Source organism: Triticum aestivum, chromosome 6A, assembly GCF_018294505.1.
Source record: "Triticum aestivum cultivar Chinese Spring chromosome 6A, IWGSC CS RefSeq v2.1, whole genome shotgun sequence".
NCBI lineage: Eukaryota > Viridiplantae > Streptophyta > Magnoliopsida > Poales > Poaceae > Triticum > Triticum aestivum.
The window spans coordinates 385,960,673-385,977,082 of NC_057809.1; the positions used below are offsets into that span (position 1 = coordinate 385,960,673).

The 16,410-nt window shown below is 45.2% G+C and overlaps 1 long non-coding RNA gene across 7 annotated transcripts; it reads right to left on the minus strand.

Annotated features, from left to right (window-relative positions):
- Window positions 1–11,544: 11,544 nt before the first annotated feature.
- Window positions 11,545–16,093, minus strand: LOC123127604 (uncharacterized). Of its 7 annotated transcripts, none has more exons than XR_006462657.1 (7): window positions 14,183–16,093; window positions 14,045–14,102; window positions 13,874–13,941; window positions 13,210–13,240; window positions 13,018–13,102; window positions 12,562–12,714; window positions 11,545–11,989 (listed from the first exon to the last, which is right to left on the minus strand). It is a non-coding gene; the product is annotated as an uncharacterized lncRNA (long non-coding RNA). The 7 variants fall into 7 exon arrangements; XR_006462660.1 differs by having other exon boundaries at window positions 12,186–12,714; XR_006462662.1 differs by having other exon boundaries at window positions 13,018–13,941; window positions 14,183–14,971; window positions 15,494–16,093.
- Between the last annotated feature and the right edge of the window lie 317 nt (window positions 16,094–16,410).

Sequence of the window (16,410 nt, forward strand, 5' to 3'; positions counted from 1 at the left end):
CCGAGGGTCATCTTTATTTTAACCCCTGGACCAGTGCTCCTCTGAGTGTTGGTCCGAACCGAGCAACCTGCGGGGCCACCTCGAGGAAACTTGAGGGTTGGTTTTACTCGTAGCTTGACCTATCCGGTGTGCCCTGAGAACGAGATATGTGCAGCTCCTATCGGGATTTGTTGGCATAGTCGGGTGGCTTTGTTGGTCTTGTTTTACCATTGTCGAAATGTCTTGTAACCGGGATTCCGAGACTGATCGGGTCTTTCCGGGAGAAGGAATATCCTTCGTTGATCGTGAGAGCTTGTGATGGGCTAAGTTGGGACACCCCTGCAGGGTATAAACTTTCGAGAGCCATGCCCGCGGTTATGTGGCAGATGGGAATTTGTTAATATCTGGTTGTAGAGAACTTGACACTTGACTTAATTAAAATGAATCAACCGCGTGTGTAGGTGTGATGGTCTCTTTTTGGCGGAGTCCGGAAAGTGAACACGGTCTTGGGTTATGTTTGAACATAAGTAGCTTCAGGATCACTTCTTGGTCACTTCTAGCTTCACGACCGTTGCGTAGTTTCTCATCTTACTCTTATTTGAGTATGTTAGCCACCATATTTGCTTAGCGCTTGCTGCAGCTCCACCTCATTACCTTATCCTACCCATGAGCTTAAATAGTCTTGACTTCGCGGGTGTGAGATTGTTGAGTCCTCGTGACTCATGGATACTTCCAAAACAGTTGCAGGTACCGATGATAGCAGTGCGGGTGATGCTACCGAACTCAAGTGGGAGTTCGACGAGGACCTTGGTCGTTACTATGTGTCGTTTCCTGATGATCAGTAGTGGAGCCCAGTTGAGACGGTCGGGGATCTAGCATTTGGGGTTTATCTTCCTTTTCATTTGGATTTGACCATAGTCGGTCTATGATTGTTTTTGGATGATGTATGAAATTATTTATGTATTGTGTGACGTGGCGAGTGTAAGCCAACTCTATTTATCCCTGTCTTGTTCATTACATGGGATGTTTGTGGAGATGACCGTTCTTGTGACAAAACCACTACGCGGTTATGCCTCTAAGTCGTGCCTCGACACGTGGGAGCTATAGCCGCATCGTGGGCGTTACAAGTCGGTAATCAGAGCCATCCCCGACTTAGGAGCCCCCTGCTTGATCGAATCACTGACGTTGTTGAGTCTAGAACTGAGTCTTAGGATTATATATAACGGAGAGTAGGATTCTTTTTACTCCTCAGTCCCTTCGTCGCTCTGGTGAGGCCTCCCGATGCAGACGTTTTGACTTTCCTCTCCTCAAATTTCAAGAATTTTTTTTAGGATCACACAGGTAACTTGGAATCGTTCCGATATTCTTGTGACGACAACATTGTTCTTGGTGCTTCCTGACATTTAGGGGTTGTGGCAGTGTCCCGGGGAGTTGAGCTCCGAGGTGTTGTCGTCACAATTTTATCGTTGCAGTTCTGGAATACCTGAGTTCGCCGACATCAAAAATCTCTTTTATGAAGTTGTTGGTGAGATAACCTCGACGCCACCCAGTACTGGGGCGGGAGTTTGGGAGTATTGCCATAACTCGTATAACAGATGCTTTTCAAAGGTTGAGGTACATGATTTTCGAAGGTTTCTTGGTTATGTGTTGACGGATGGATGCAGTTGGAGCGTAGGGCTTGTTAGTTGTGTGATATATATTGTGCCTCCCTATATCCCCAACACCAGATTGCATAACCAGAAAGTTTTGGGAGTTTATAGGTGGGAATTCAAGTAGCTCTAGTATTTCTTCCCACAGATATTTGGTTTGTGATTGAGTAATCCTTACCACTTATTTGTTTCTAATCGTACCTTGTTGTTTCATTCATCAACCTTTGTCTAAGTGGCTTCTCAACTTAATGGACGTGTGATGTTAACTTTGGAATTCATTCGTTCAATCCGGTTCAAATGTTTATTGTGAAGACTATATGTTGCAATTTCTATCCATTGATACAGCTTGAATATCTGTCTATCAAGATTCTAATGGATGTCACCCTCTTCAGGATGGATCCTCCAACGCGTCTGAATCCGGAACTCAATGAGGGGAGTCAGACGAACCCCCCACCTCCACCTCCGCCTCCGGAGGCATGGCAAGCTGTCATGGCAGCCACCAACGCCAATGCACAGATGCTTTTGCAACTCTTGCAAGAGCGCAACCAAGGCTAAGGCAACCAAGGGAATCAAGGCCAAGGGAGTTTCAACAATCAGCCTCAGTTTCCTACCCTCAACCAGTTCCTTGCAAATCAGCCGAAGTCTTTCAGCTACTGTGCCGAGGCCACGGACGCTAATGATTGGCTCGTGGACATCAACAAGCATTTTGCATGTAGCAATGTTAGGCCTGAGGACTTTATCAAGTTTGCTTCTTTTCAGCTCAAGGACCAAGTTGCTGATTGGTATCAACAATACAAAGATTCCAGGGGAGGTCGTGCGATTACCTGGGATGATTTCTGCCAAGACTTCAAAGCTCATCATATTCCAACAAGTGTTGTTGAGAGCAAGCGTGAGGAGTTCCGCAATCTCAAGCAAGGCATCATGTCCGTGTACCAATACAACATCCAGTTTCAGAAACTTGCCCGCTTTGCAAGGCAGGATGTTCCTAATGAAAAGAGCATGATCTATCACTTCAGGGGTGGCCTCAAAGAAGATCTGCAGTTAGCTCTCGTGCTTCTTGAGCCTACTAAGTTTGATCAATTCTATAACATGGCCCTCAAGCAAGAAGGTGCTCAGCTCAAGTGTGAGGCTTCTAAGAAGAGAATCAGGGACACAGTTCAGTCTTCTTCTTCCTCACAAGTGGCAGCTAAGCAACAGAAGTCCTGGCTTCCTCCTCCTCCATTTCGTCAGCCCTACCAGCAGAAGAACAAAGGTGGTCATGGATCCTCCCACCCACCCAACTTAGGCTATCAGAACAAGTCACAGACTCAAGCTCCAAGGTCAAGTGCTCCTCCTTCTTATCATCGTCCACTCTCAGAGGTGACTTGCAACAAGTGTCAACAGAAAGGTCACTATGCGAACAAGTGCTTCAACCAAAAGCGCCTTCCACCTCCTCCTCTTGTGAGATCTCCTAGCAGTGCAATGGTCAAGCATAATCCCAAGAATGCTAAGGTGAACATGATGAATGCAGCTCAAGTAGAGGATTCTTCTCAAGTGATCGTGGGTAATCTTCCAGTTAATGATATTCCTGCAAAAGTCTTATTTGATTCTAGTGCATCACATTGTTTCATGTCAAGACCATTTCTTGACAAGCATGAATTCACTTCTTTACATTTGGGTAAACCCATGGTTGTCATTTCTCCGAGTAAACGTTTGAGCTCTAGTTTGGTGGTTCCAGATGTTTCCATCAAGATGGGCAACTATAAGTTTCTGTCTAAACCAATTGTTCTTGGTGACTCAGATATTGATATAATTCTCGGCATGGACTGGCTTTCTAAGCACAAGGCTCAACTTGATTGTGCTGCCAGGGAGATTCAATTGATACACTCTTTTGACGATGTGATCATCTATGCCGCTCGGGATGAAACCATTCGACTGTTTTCTCTCAATGAGAAGGGCGAATTGGATGCAATTTCTCAAATTCCAATCGTTTGTGAATACCAAGACGTCTTTCCAGAAGAGCTTCCGGGAATGCCTCCTCACCGGCCAGTTGAATTCGTTATCAATCTTGAGCCTGGTACGGAACCCGTTTGCAAGCGTCCTTACAAGCTTGGACCTAAGGAGTTGAAGAAATTGAAGAAACAGCTCGATGAACAAGAGCATTTGGGTTTGATCAGACCGAGTTCATCTCCGTGGGGTTGTGGTGTTCTTTTTGTCCGGAAGAAGGATGGCACGGACCGACTTTGTGTCGACTACCATCCATTGAACAAGAAGACAATTAAGAACAAGTATCCACTTCCCAACATCAATGAGCTTTTCGAGCAACTTAAAGGTGCTAAAGTATTCTCAAAGCTTGACCTCCGTATGGGTTATCATCAGATTCACATTCGTGAACAAGATATTCCCAAGACAACATTCATAACAAGTTTTGGTTATTATGAATATACTGTCATGTCTTTTGGCCTTGTCAATGCTCCTCCAACATTCTCTCGCATGATGAACTTCATCTTCAACCCGTACACAAATGAATTCGTCCTGGTGTATCTCAATGATGTCTTGGTCTTCTTCAAGAATAAGAAGGATCATGCCAAACATTTGAGATTGGTGCTCGACAAGCTCAGAGAGTATCAATTATATGCGAAGTTTTTAAAATGTGAGTTTTGGATTGATGAAGTTCTTTGCCTTGGTCATATCATCTCAGCCAAGGGCATTACTGTTAATCCGGAGAAGTTTCTGCAATTGTGAACTAGGAGCCTCCTTAGAATGTCAAGCAGCTCCGCAGTTTTCTTGGACTTGCAAGCTATTGCCGAAGATTCATTGAGAATTTCTCAAAGATTGCAAAGCCTCTTTCCAACCTCCTCCAGAAGCATGTCAAGTATGTCTGGACTCCTGAGTGTGATGTCGCCTTCAACACCCTCAAAGAGAAGCTAGTCTCAGCTCCTATCTTGACTCCACCTGACGAATCCAAGCCATTCGAAGTTTTCTGTGATGCCTCTTTGCAAGGTCTCGGTGTTGTGTTAATGCAAGAGAAGAAAGTTGTGGCTTATACCTCTCGCCAGTTGAAGCCCAACGAAAAGTACTACCCCACTCACGATCTTGATTTGGCGGCAGTTGTCCATGCATTAATAACATGGAGACATCTCTTGTTGGGAAGGCAAGCGGACATTTTTCACATATCACAAGAGCCTCAAGTATATCTTCACTCAACCCAACCTCAACCTCAGGCAAACTCGTTGGGTCGAAATGATTCAAGAGTACAATCCAAGTATTGAATATACTCCAGACAAGGCCAATGTGATTGCAGATGCTTTGAGTAGAAAGGCTTATTGCAACAGTTTAATTCTCAAGCCATTCCAACCAGATCTTTGTGAAGCTTTCCGCAAACTCAACCTCCAAGTTGTTCCTCAAGGTTTTCTTGCCAACCTTCAAGTCACTCCAACTTTGGAAGACCAAATTCATTAGGCACAACTCCTTGATACCATGGTGATGAAGGTGAAACGCGGTATTGCCAAGGGCCAACTCAAATACAAGTGCTATCGCATTGATGACAAAGACACTTTATTCTTTGAGGACCGGATTGTGGTTCCTAAAGGTGATCTAATAAAGGTCATAATGAACGAAGCGCACAATTCTCTTCTATCCATTCATCCTGGCAGTTCGAAGATGTACCATGACCTCAAGCAGTCGTATTGGTGGACTTGAATGAAGCGAGAGATTGCTTAATTTGTGAATGAATGTGATGTCTGTCGAAGGGTGAAAGCAGAACACCAACGACTAGCTGGTCTCCTCCAACGTCTTGCTATTCTAGAATGGAAGTTTGATCATATCGAAATGGACTTTGTCACTGGATTTCCCAAGTCTAAGCGTGGGAATGATGATATTTTCGTTGTCATTGACAAGCTTACAAAAGTGGCTCATTTCCTTCCAATCAAAGAATCTATCATAGCAGCTCAGTTGGCAGTGCTATACACCTCCAGAATTGTCTCCTTGCACGGTATTCCGCAATTGATATCTTCAGACCATGGAAGCATTTTCACCTCCAAGTTCTGGGACTCCTTCCAGAAGGCCATGGGCACCAACATTCGCTTTAGCACAGCTTTCCATCCTCCAACAAGTGGGAAAGTCAAGCGAGTCAATCAAATCCTCGAAGACATGCTCAGGGCTTGTGTCATCTCTTTCGGTATGAAGTGGGAATATTGTCTTCCATATGCCAAATTCTCCTACAACAACAGCTTCCAAGCGAGTTCGGGCAAGGCCCCATTCAAAAATCTTTATGACAGAAAGTGTCGTACTCCTCTCAATTGGTCAGAGACTGGTGAACGCCAACTTCTTGGCAACGACTTGATCACAGAAGCTGAAGAAATGTGGAAAGTCATCCGTGAAAATCTCAAAGCCGCGCAATCGCGCCAAAAGAGTTACTATGATAGCAAGCACCGTGACTCGGTTTTTGAGATCGGAGACCATGTCTACCTTCGCGTCTCTCCAATGAAAGGTACTCGACGCTTCGGTACCAAAGGGAAGCTTGCCCCAAGATACGTGGGTTCTATCAAGATCATTGGCAAAAGAGGCGACCTCACCTATCAACTTGAACTTCCGTCTAACTTCGCAAACGTGCACGATGTGTTTAACGTGTCACAACTTTGCAAGTGCTTCAAGACTCCCGAGCGCTCTATCAGCTTCGAAGAGATTGATCTCCAAGAAGATTTGTCTTATCATGAGCATCCTGTTGCTATTCTTGAAGAAACCGAGCGCAAAACTCGCAACAAGTCAATCAAATTCCTGAAAGTGAAGTGGTCACACCATTCCAACTGAGAAGCCACCTGGGAACGCGAGGATCACCTCCGTTCCGAATATCCAGAGTTCTTTCAATCCTAGATCTCGGGACGAGATCCTCTTGTAGTGGTGGAGTGTTGTAACACCCCGGATGTAACTTTCCATATTTGTAACTCTGACTCTTGCCATTCTCCGCTATGTGATATGATATTCCCTTCGTGGTTGGGTTTTTCTCTCGTTTTGCATTTTGTTCATGTCATGCATTCCATCTCATATCATCATGTGCATCTCATTTGCATTCGTATTCATCTCATGCATCCGGTCATTTTCCCCGTTGTCCGTTTCGCACTCCGACGCTCTCTCGTGCACCCGTTGCACCCCTCTAATCTTGTTTTATGAGCGGGAGAAACACGTTCCCGGAATGGGTCGAGATTTGAAGAGTGGCTTTGGTACACCACCGGTAGGCCGCCTGTCAAATTTCGTTCCATTTGGAGGTTGTTTGATGCCCCAACGGTTAACCGGGTAACCGTAAAAGCCTCTCTCTTGTTGCAGCCCAACACCCCTCCAAAACAACCCACTAGCCCATCTAAACCCCATCCATGCTCTCCGTCGTTGGATCACGACCGTGTGGGCGAAAACCGCACCTCATTTGGACTCTCCTAACTCCCTCTACCTATATATATGCATCTCCCCACGAAATCCCGGGTCCAAACCCTAGCAAATCGCCTCACTCCGCCGCCGGACACGTCCGGATCCCACCGAACGAGTCGCCGCCGCCGCCCGCAGCCAGTGGCGTGCTACCACATGGCACTCGCTCGCCCACCGCCGCCGAAGCCCGCTGGGCCCGCGGGAGGCCCTCCGGCCCGAGCCGCCCCGCGCTCTGCCGCCTCGCCCGGCCTGCGCCGCTTCGCCGCGCGCCGCTCGCCGCACGCGCTGCTGCCGCCGCCCCGTGCCCGCAGCTTGCCAGAATCTGCCGCCGTTGCCTGGCGCCGCCCTAACCGGAGACCTCGTCGGCGCCTTCTCCGACGAGCTTCCCCGCCTCCGGCCACCGTCTCCTTCCACTCCGGCCACTTGTCTGGTGAAGATCCCGGCGAACCTCGTCATCCACGCAAACCCTAGATCCGGATCTCGGAGGGTATATTTCTCTAAGTCCCGGAGATCCCTAACATTTTTATGCCTCCTTCATCATGTTGTATCTCCATGACCGTAGCTCCGAATCATGCATATGATATACCGAAATGTTCGTCTCGTGAAGATCTTCATGTTAGTGTCATTCGCATGCATGTTACTGTCCATATTGATGCCATTATCATCATTGTAAGAGTGCTATAAAATGTTGTCTGCTGGATCTTAGCAGAACTTGATGATTTGTCATTTTTGTTGCATTTTGTGTGTGCATCCTATGAGCATGATGTATACATGTTTTATGATCTCCATAATTCCATATTTAAAGGGGTGCAAGTCTTGTATTTTTGAGATCTATGTGGTGACTAGCACAAGCATGCAAAGTAGGCTTCATAATGTTGCTGATTTCAGACAGTGATTTTTCCAAGTCATTTTCCTGCTACATTTTGATGCCATGTAAACTTGTTGCTACCATGGGATCCATGCACATTTTGAGATAGTTCAGTAAGCATGTTTTCTAGATGTAATATTGATATATCCATTCATGCCTCAGGTTGCAATTATGGAGTAATCTAGCATGTCATTTTCTTGCTCTACTTTTGCTAAATATTATTCCTGGCAGATTGTTAACATGATAATCCATATTGCCATGTGTTTTGCTAGTGATGCATGTACCCTATGAACTTGCTCTTGCCATGTTTAGCTACTTGAATATGTCTACTTACTGTTGGTTACCTTGCTATGCCATGAAATGGTTTGTAGTGAGTGGCATGAGCTTGCAAATTGGCTATCATGAATCTGTTTCTGCCATTCTTGTTTTTCTTTTAAGTCTAAAATTGTTAATATAACTTGCCATGTTTGCATGGGTGCCACATCATTTTCCATGCCTCTTTGGTTAAAATTCAGTAAGGGAGTTTTGTTGTATGTGTTTAGCACTAGCATGCCATGCCTTTGTTTGCCATGATATGTTCCTGTAGCATGTTGTTTGCTAGCTCTAAACATTGCTATATATTGTTGTTTTGTCATGCTTAGTATTTTCTCTAAGTCCGTGAAGCTGATATCTTTTGCATTTTTGCCATGCTATTTTGAGCTTGTTCTAGTGAGAACTAGTAGGAGCTCAGTGTTCCTGATTTGTAGAGCTTCATGTGTACTTTATTCTCATATGCTTTCTTGCTATGTTGGAGTGCTGTAGCATAGTTTCTTGTTGCATCCTAAGTGCTATCATGTTGTTAATCGCAGATTTGCATCATTCTTGTTTTGCTTGTCATCTGCAAATCGTGCATCCGTTTCCGGTCATCCTTATATCGATTTCGACGGAAATCATCTCATCTTTCCAGTGGCATACTTGGTTTGCCAAGTTGATGCCTTGATCATCTTTTCCCTTTCGGTGTACACATATGCATTGCACATCATACCTTGCATATTACCATGTCTTACATCATGTTGCTTGTGCATTGCACCGTGATTGATTGTTGTTCCGTTGCTTGTGTTCTTGCTTTGGGTAGAGACGAGAGACGAGTACGTGTACGAGGAACCTGTTGAGTACGCTAACGAGGATCAAGCTTTCGAGAACTCTGAGAACATTGCAAGTAAGATGACCATACCCTCGATATCACTTCTATCTTTGCTTGCTAGTTGTTCATTCTATCGCTATGTCGCCCTACCTACCACTTGTTCTATCATGCCTCCCATATTACCATGTCAAGCCTCTAACCCCCCTTCCTAGCAAACTATTGTTTGGCTAAGTTACTGCTTTTGCTCGACCCCTTTTATAGCGTTGTTAGTTGTAGGTGAAGTTGAAGTTTGTTCCATGTTGGAACATGGATATGTTGGGATATCATAATATCTCTTATTTAATTAATGCATCTATATACTTGGTAAAGGGCGGAAGACTCGGCCTTATGCCTGGTGTTTTGTTCCATTCTTGCCGCCCTAGTTTCCGTCATACCGGTGTTATGTTTCTTGATATTGCGTTCCTTACGCGGTTGGGGTTATGGGACCCCCTTGATAGTTCGCTTTGAATAAAACTTATCCAGCAAGGCCCAACCTTGGATTTACATCGCCAACCTAAGCCTTTTCCCTTGGGTTCTGTAGACCCGAGGGTCATCTTTATTTTAACCCCACGGGCCAATGCTCCTCTGAGTGTTGGTCCGAACTGGGCAACCTGTGGGGCCACCTCGGGGAAACTTGAGGGTTTGTTTTACTCATAGCTTGACCTATCTGGTGTGCCCTGAGAACAAGATATGTGCAGCTCCTATCGGGATTTGTCGGCACAGTTGGTCGGCTTTGCTGGTTTTGTTTTAACATTGTTGAAATGTCTTGTAACCGGGATTCCGAGACTGATCGGGTCTTTCCGGGAGAAGGAATATCATTCGTTGATCGTGAGAGTTTGTGACGGGCTAAGTTGGGACACCCCTGCACGCTATAAACTTTTGAGAGCCATGCCCGCGGTTATGTGGTAGATGGAAATTTGTTAATATCCGGTTGTAGAGAACTTGACACTTGACTTAATTAAAATAAATTAACCGCGTGTGTGGCTGTGATGGTCTCTTTTCGGCGGAGTCCGGGAAGTGAACACAATCTTAGGTTATGTTTGAACGTAAGAAGCTTCAGGATCACTTCTTGGTCACTTCTAACTTCACGACCGTTGTGTAGCTTCTCATCTTACTCTTATTTGCGTATGTTAGCCACCATATTTGCTTAGCGCTTACTGCAGCTCCACCTCATTACCTTATTCTACCCATGAGCTAAAACAGTTGCAGGTGTCGATGATACCAATGCAGGTGATGCTACTGAACTCAAGTGGGAGTTCGACGAGGACCTTGGTCGTTACTATGTGTCATTTCCTGATGATCAGTAGTGGAGCCCAGTTGGAACGATCGGGGATCTAGCATTTGGGGTTTATCTTCCTTTTCATTTGGATTTGACCGTAGTTGGTCTATGAGTGCTTTTGAATGATGTATGAAATTATTTATGTATTGTGTGACGTGGTGAATGTAAGCCAACTCTATTTATCCCTGTCTTGTTCATTACATGGGATGTTCATGGAGATGACCCTTCTTACGACAAAACCACTATGCGGTTATGCCTCGTGCCTCAACACGTGGGAGCTATAGCCGCATCATGGGCATTACACAACAGGTGATCAAAGTGTGTACATCGAGAAAGCATATCAACCAAGCACTAATGGAAGCATACACAAAAATAAAGTCCTGACACGCCGAAAAAATTGATATATCGGATTATACAAATGCACCTATTTGTTCGCTAGTATATATTCTCTACAACCTCTACTCAAGGATGAGATATTTATTTCAAATAGGGTCTAATCTGTATCCGCCCACATATGTTGCCAATATTTTTGATCATTGGTTGGACAGTATTCCTTATAGGTTCAAAATGCTAATAAAGGTGAGAGTGTACGCCTTATTATGGTCGGTTTGGCTATGTAGAAATGATCTAGTTTTCAATAACAAAAACTCTTTACCTTTACAGGTTATTTTCTGTTGTACGCAATCACTTCATACGTGGTCTATACTTCATCATACGGAGTTCCAACCGCTATTCAAGGTGGTGTGTACGGAATTAGAGCGAGTGGCCATGAAGGGTTTTCTCCAGCATAACCTCCGTATCAGCCCATCACCTCCTTCGACATAGTCATAGTGGCGGTGCTATTTGACTCTACTGGTGCTGATATGTATTGTTCGTGTTTGACAATGTGTATCCTAACTATGCAGAGGCCAAATGTTACTCATCATGATTTGTATCCTCTTCATACCACGTTATGAGTTAATAAAAACGTCCTTTATCGAAAAAGTTCCAAATTCTCAATGTCCCTGAGAGTATGCTCTATTGTGTGGCACTGGTTCACTGAGATCAGAGTATTCTGTAAATTACCTGTTTCCACCGTGCTTGAGTTCATGTGTGCTTATTGTTGGTTCATGTGTGCTTATTGTTGGTACTAGATGACTCGTTGCGCCAATGGCGCAAAGGCCGAGAGAGAGCCAAGTAGTGTGAGAATATTTAGACACCCAAGTCGAAAACCAAATGTGGCCAACATTCCCGCATCCTCTGCTTGGAAGCCGCCTTTTCTCACTGGATGTAACATAGATACATAATTCTTCAAGAGCAAATTTCAGAGAATATAAAGCATGGAAGGCTTTAAGTTGTACTATTGAGACCATACCACCATATCTTCATTTAGTTTCTTTGGAAATCTGAAGGTCTAAGAGGACGGTACATGTGAGAAGCTATGAATCTACAACAAAAAACTAAACTAACTTCCAAACAAACATTTCAAGTTTGGAAGCCACAAAGAAGCAGCCAAGATCTCTCGTTGTAGTGCAGATTCAAGAAAATGGGCCGAATGACCATCACAACGACATGTAGAAGCAGCAAAAATATAGGCTTGGTGTGTAACTGATCATGAAAGATAGCCTGGTCAGTTTCTCCATTGTTGGCTTATACTGAGCAAGAAGATCAGCCTGCAGAGAAGGAAAATGAAGGACTGCTTTATTCTGCGGTACATCCACAATAGTACAGACAATAAAGTAGTTAAATGTGCGCTAAGATGTAAGACCTTTTAGATCACTATTTTAGTGATCTAAAAGGTAAGCAGTGATCTAAAAGATCTTGTATTAGTTTGAAAAGGGAGTACTTAATAAGACTGTAAGTCAGTACATCAAAGTAATGCCGGCTTCCCATTGATTTGATCAAACCAATATGACAAAGGGAAGGTGAAACTTCAGAAGACCATATAAATTGACTGCGATGTCTTAATTAAAACTCTGAAATGAAGTAATAAACATTAAGTCTGAATGTTGTCACTAAAAAAGCATAAAAAAGGCAGACCAGCCAGCGGTGCATCATAATTAGTGGTTCATCATGGGCAAACCAGGCAGCAGTAGCCTAATAACTTAGACGGAAAAAATGCAAGAAGTCAAAGCACAAGGTGGGAAATAGGACCGAGCATTGACAGGTAACCAAATAATGAAGGAATATCCCCAGAGGATGCAAGAGGTGAGAGAGGAGCACCTAGCAGAGGTTTGTGGACTACCTCTTTATGCCACACCATATCCACATCCCTAGCACTTGACGTACTTGCTGCTATTGTCGTCTCTACCTTATTTCCTCCATTGCCGGTTCGTGGACTACCTCTTCAGGACACGCCGAATACATATCCTCTCCTTCACCAGCTGGTAGTCTCGCCCTTGTATATGGTGTTAAATTGCCATTGTAATAAAGCCCATTATATGGTGTATCAGTTGCATGGATGCACAAGGAAAGATAAACCAGTGAAGGAATTTAAAAGGATCTAACAGCATTTATGGGTTTTTATCATTTTAAAGACAACAGGCTGTAAAGCATGGCAATGTTAAAATAACCAAAAGCAAGGCATGAACAAATCAGTGAAGGGACTATAAGCTGCAGGAATAGACGTACCATTGGAAAATAACACAAATCATGCAAGTATCCACTATTTCAAAATAGCTTCAATATCACTGGAAAATACCTGTGGTCGCTTGAATTGCCCAAAGGTGAATGCCACTCAAGATACAAGAGCTCTGAATCAACCGATCATTGCATAATCCAGTTCACTGTACACAATCCATTGACAAAAAGAGTCACTACTTTCCTACCGAGATTTCTCACGAAGTAATGTATCTGTCATTTTTAGATGGTACTTTTACATGTAGTATCTTACTCTAATACTGCATGGTTGACCTGCTTCCTTTCTGTAAATACACAATTGCACTATTAGTGGTTGCACTGGCTGATATATGTCATTTTCCTGTAACCCCTAAAGACAGCATAGGTGATCGGTGCATACAAATCTTGGTCCAAGCAATGCAAAATCATGATTATGGTCTGTTCTGCATACATATATAGTGCATGCTACTGATATTTATCACAGTGTCTGCACCTATTTCTTTCAAGTATTTTTCTTGTCTTACTATACTACTGCATACATATACAATGCTTACTACTGATATTTATCACAGTGGCTGTACCTATTTCTTTCAAGTAATTTTCTTGTCATACAAAATCTACAGGTCTGAGTAACCTCCTCGACAGCTTGAGTGTACTGAACCTGAATATATACTTGTGATTTAGCGCTGACTTTACTACGTATTTGATTCGGTTCATCATCAAGAATTCGGTTGCCACCATACGCAGCAGTCGGACGATCACCACATATGACTATGATTAGCTTTAACAATGGGACAAATAGTTTAATTAGTTGTCAGCTTAGCAAGAATCTTGCCAATCCATGGCATTCATCTCCTAAGACACATCAAACAGTTGTGAAGAAGCAGTTACATCAGGGTGGGGATTGGAACAAGAGCTGAGAGAGATGAGGAACATACCTAGCAGAAATCCAATCTCGGTCCCTTTTTTTCTCATCGTTGATTACCACCTTTGCCATTAGGAACACCTACAAAATATGTGTTTTCAACTCCTTAATATCCCACGAGAAAATAGCAGAAATCAAAAGGCAATGAAACTGGACCTAAATAGATTGTTCAGAGAGAGATCACCTTGTTCTTCACCAAGCTCTTCCTCAAGATTCACCCACTTCTCTTTTTTTTCTCAGATCTGCACACATATGTTTAGAAAAACCATGAATCAAGGAGTAAAAATTGGGGAGGAAGATGAATTGGCCGAAGATGGGCAACCTAGACTGGGGACATGTGACGACGGCCGGCACCGCCTGGAACTCTGACCTCGCTGCTCCTTCCCTCATGCCCATCGCCCAAATCCTCCCCTGCTCCACGCCGCCACAGCACGATCCACGATGGCTTTGGGGAGCTCCCCCTCCGCCTCAGTCATGGCCTCCGCTGAAGCAGGATTTGGCCTTGGACCCCCTTCCCATTGGCTCCCTACGCTGCTGCTGGTGGTGGCTGGTGAGGCGCGCGGAAGGACGGCGTGCGGGGGCGAGGGCGCAGCGATGACTGCTCCCGCGGCGGGAAGGGAGAAGGAGACGTAGCAGGAGCAGAAGCTCGGAGGCGGTGGGTTGGAAAGAAAGAAGACGAGGCGACGGGGACGGCGACCGGCGCCAGATCCGACTGGATCGAGAACCTGGCGGCGCCGACGCTGCTGCACCTCGACCACCGCGGAAGAGGCAGGGAGAGAAGGCGGCTCTACCTCCCTCTCCTCTTTCCTCTCTTTCACCCTCCCTTCCTTACTTCTTCTCCCTCTCATCTTCTCTCTCTCTCTGGAGAAGGGGAGATGCGGTTTAGGTCACTGGCATCGCTACTTTTGTCTCTCGCTACAGCTGCTCGCTCGCTCTCTTTTCTCTCTCTTTTTTTGAGAACTGCTCTCTTTTCTCTCTCGGTCGCTTCTCTGCTCGCGGCGCGCGCGGGACGCAACGCTTGCTTCGCCGGCACTATTCATAGCGACACGTGGACGGCGCGAGCCTGCCTAGCACCCCCTTCATCCTTTGTATGTTCAATTCCAGGCATCACCTGCACCCAATTAGACCCTGAACAACAAGAGCATTTGCTAGACATACTAAAAAATTCTACAGCGTAGCTCTTATAATTTATGAGAAATCGATACATTAGGCTGTTAAAAATGAACTGTTCTACAGAATAGTATGCTTTTGCACTCAAAATCATACCCCTTCTCAACCTAGCCTTTTGAATCATAGTACTCAACTATATGCAGCTGGATTAATACTGAATCGTTTTCTGGTGACGTGTGACTATCTTAAATCACAAGTATTTATGTGACGCTGTGAAGAATAAGCTCTTTGGAAGAAGCGTGCCATATCCTTTTATATAAAAATGGATACACCATCTTAACCTTGCCCTTAGACTTAGAGTCATCGGACTGAACTACAGGCAAACTTGATTCTTCAAAAACTCTGATTATTTTTTAACTCTGAATCTTCTCCTGACAGTCTCAATGTTATCGTCAGCTCTTCCTTGCAGTTGATCAACAAAAGAAGACAATGTAAGAAGAAATGAAGAGATCATGTCACATACCGGCCGGCCTACCGGCCGTGCGAAGGTCTACGAGTTGAGTGGTCACACGACCATGGATCTTCTTAGATGATCCATATAGGCTTGATTCAATCAAAGATGCAGCTGGGCGTTGACTTGCAGCGGCCAGTGAACCGGAGCGAGCAGAGGAGCCGACTGACTGTTGGGCATGGGAGGCTAGTGGGGGTCGTGGCCTGGTCCAGCCGGAGACCTGCAGGGCAGATGCGTGCAGCCGAGCGGCGGCTTGAGCTCTTGCAGGGCGTCCAAGATCCAATCGGGCGGCAGCGTTCCCTGCTGAACCACTGGTTGGCGGCAGCGTGATCCAATCGGGACGGTGGCGGAGATCTCTTGTAGGAGGGGGAGTCTGCGGAATATGCACAGGCACATGCGGCGGTGCAAAGAGAGCATCGGGGAGGCTACAGCAAGGCGTCGGTGGGAACCGATGGCAACGACCTTTGCAGATTCGTGAGAAGATGAGGCCTGCGGAGGCCGCGGCTGGTCAGACGACGTCGCCGGGGAGCAGCACCGCGGGAGGAGGAGGGGTCAGATGGCGGCGACGGATGAGAACCCTAGTTTTTTTTTTTTGAACTTGATGAGAACCCTAGCTTGGTCAGGGGATGAGCAGGGAGACCAAGCGTGGGGGCGTTATAGCTGGCGGGCCAGCCAACCAGGCCGGCCCGCGAGCACGCCCGGCACGGCCCACCATGGCCAGGCATTCTTCCTATCCTCTACATTACATTGGAAAATATTAGACAAGACCCGGTAGAACAAGAATCCTCTGATTGTGAAATAAAGGACATCTAATGTTTGCTGCCAACGAATCGTTGAGTCAGCTCCTGTAACAAACTGTAAACTCTTCTTATATTCATAAAAAAGATCCTATGGCTTGTTTATTCCTGTGATTTTTCTATCATATGGAC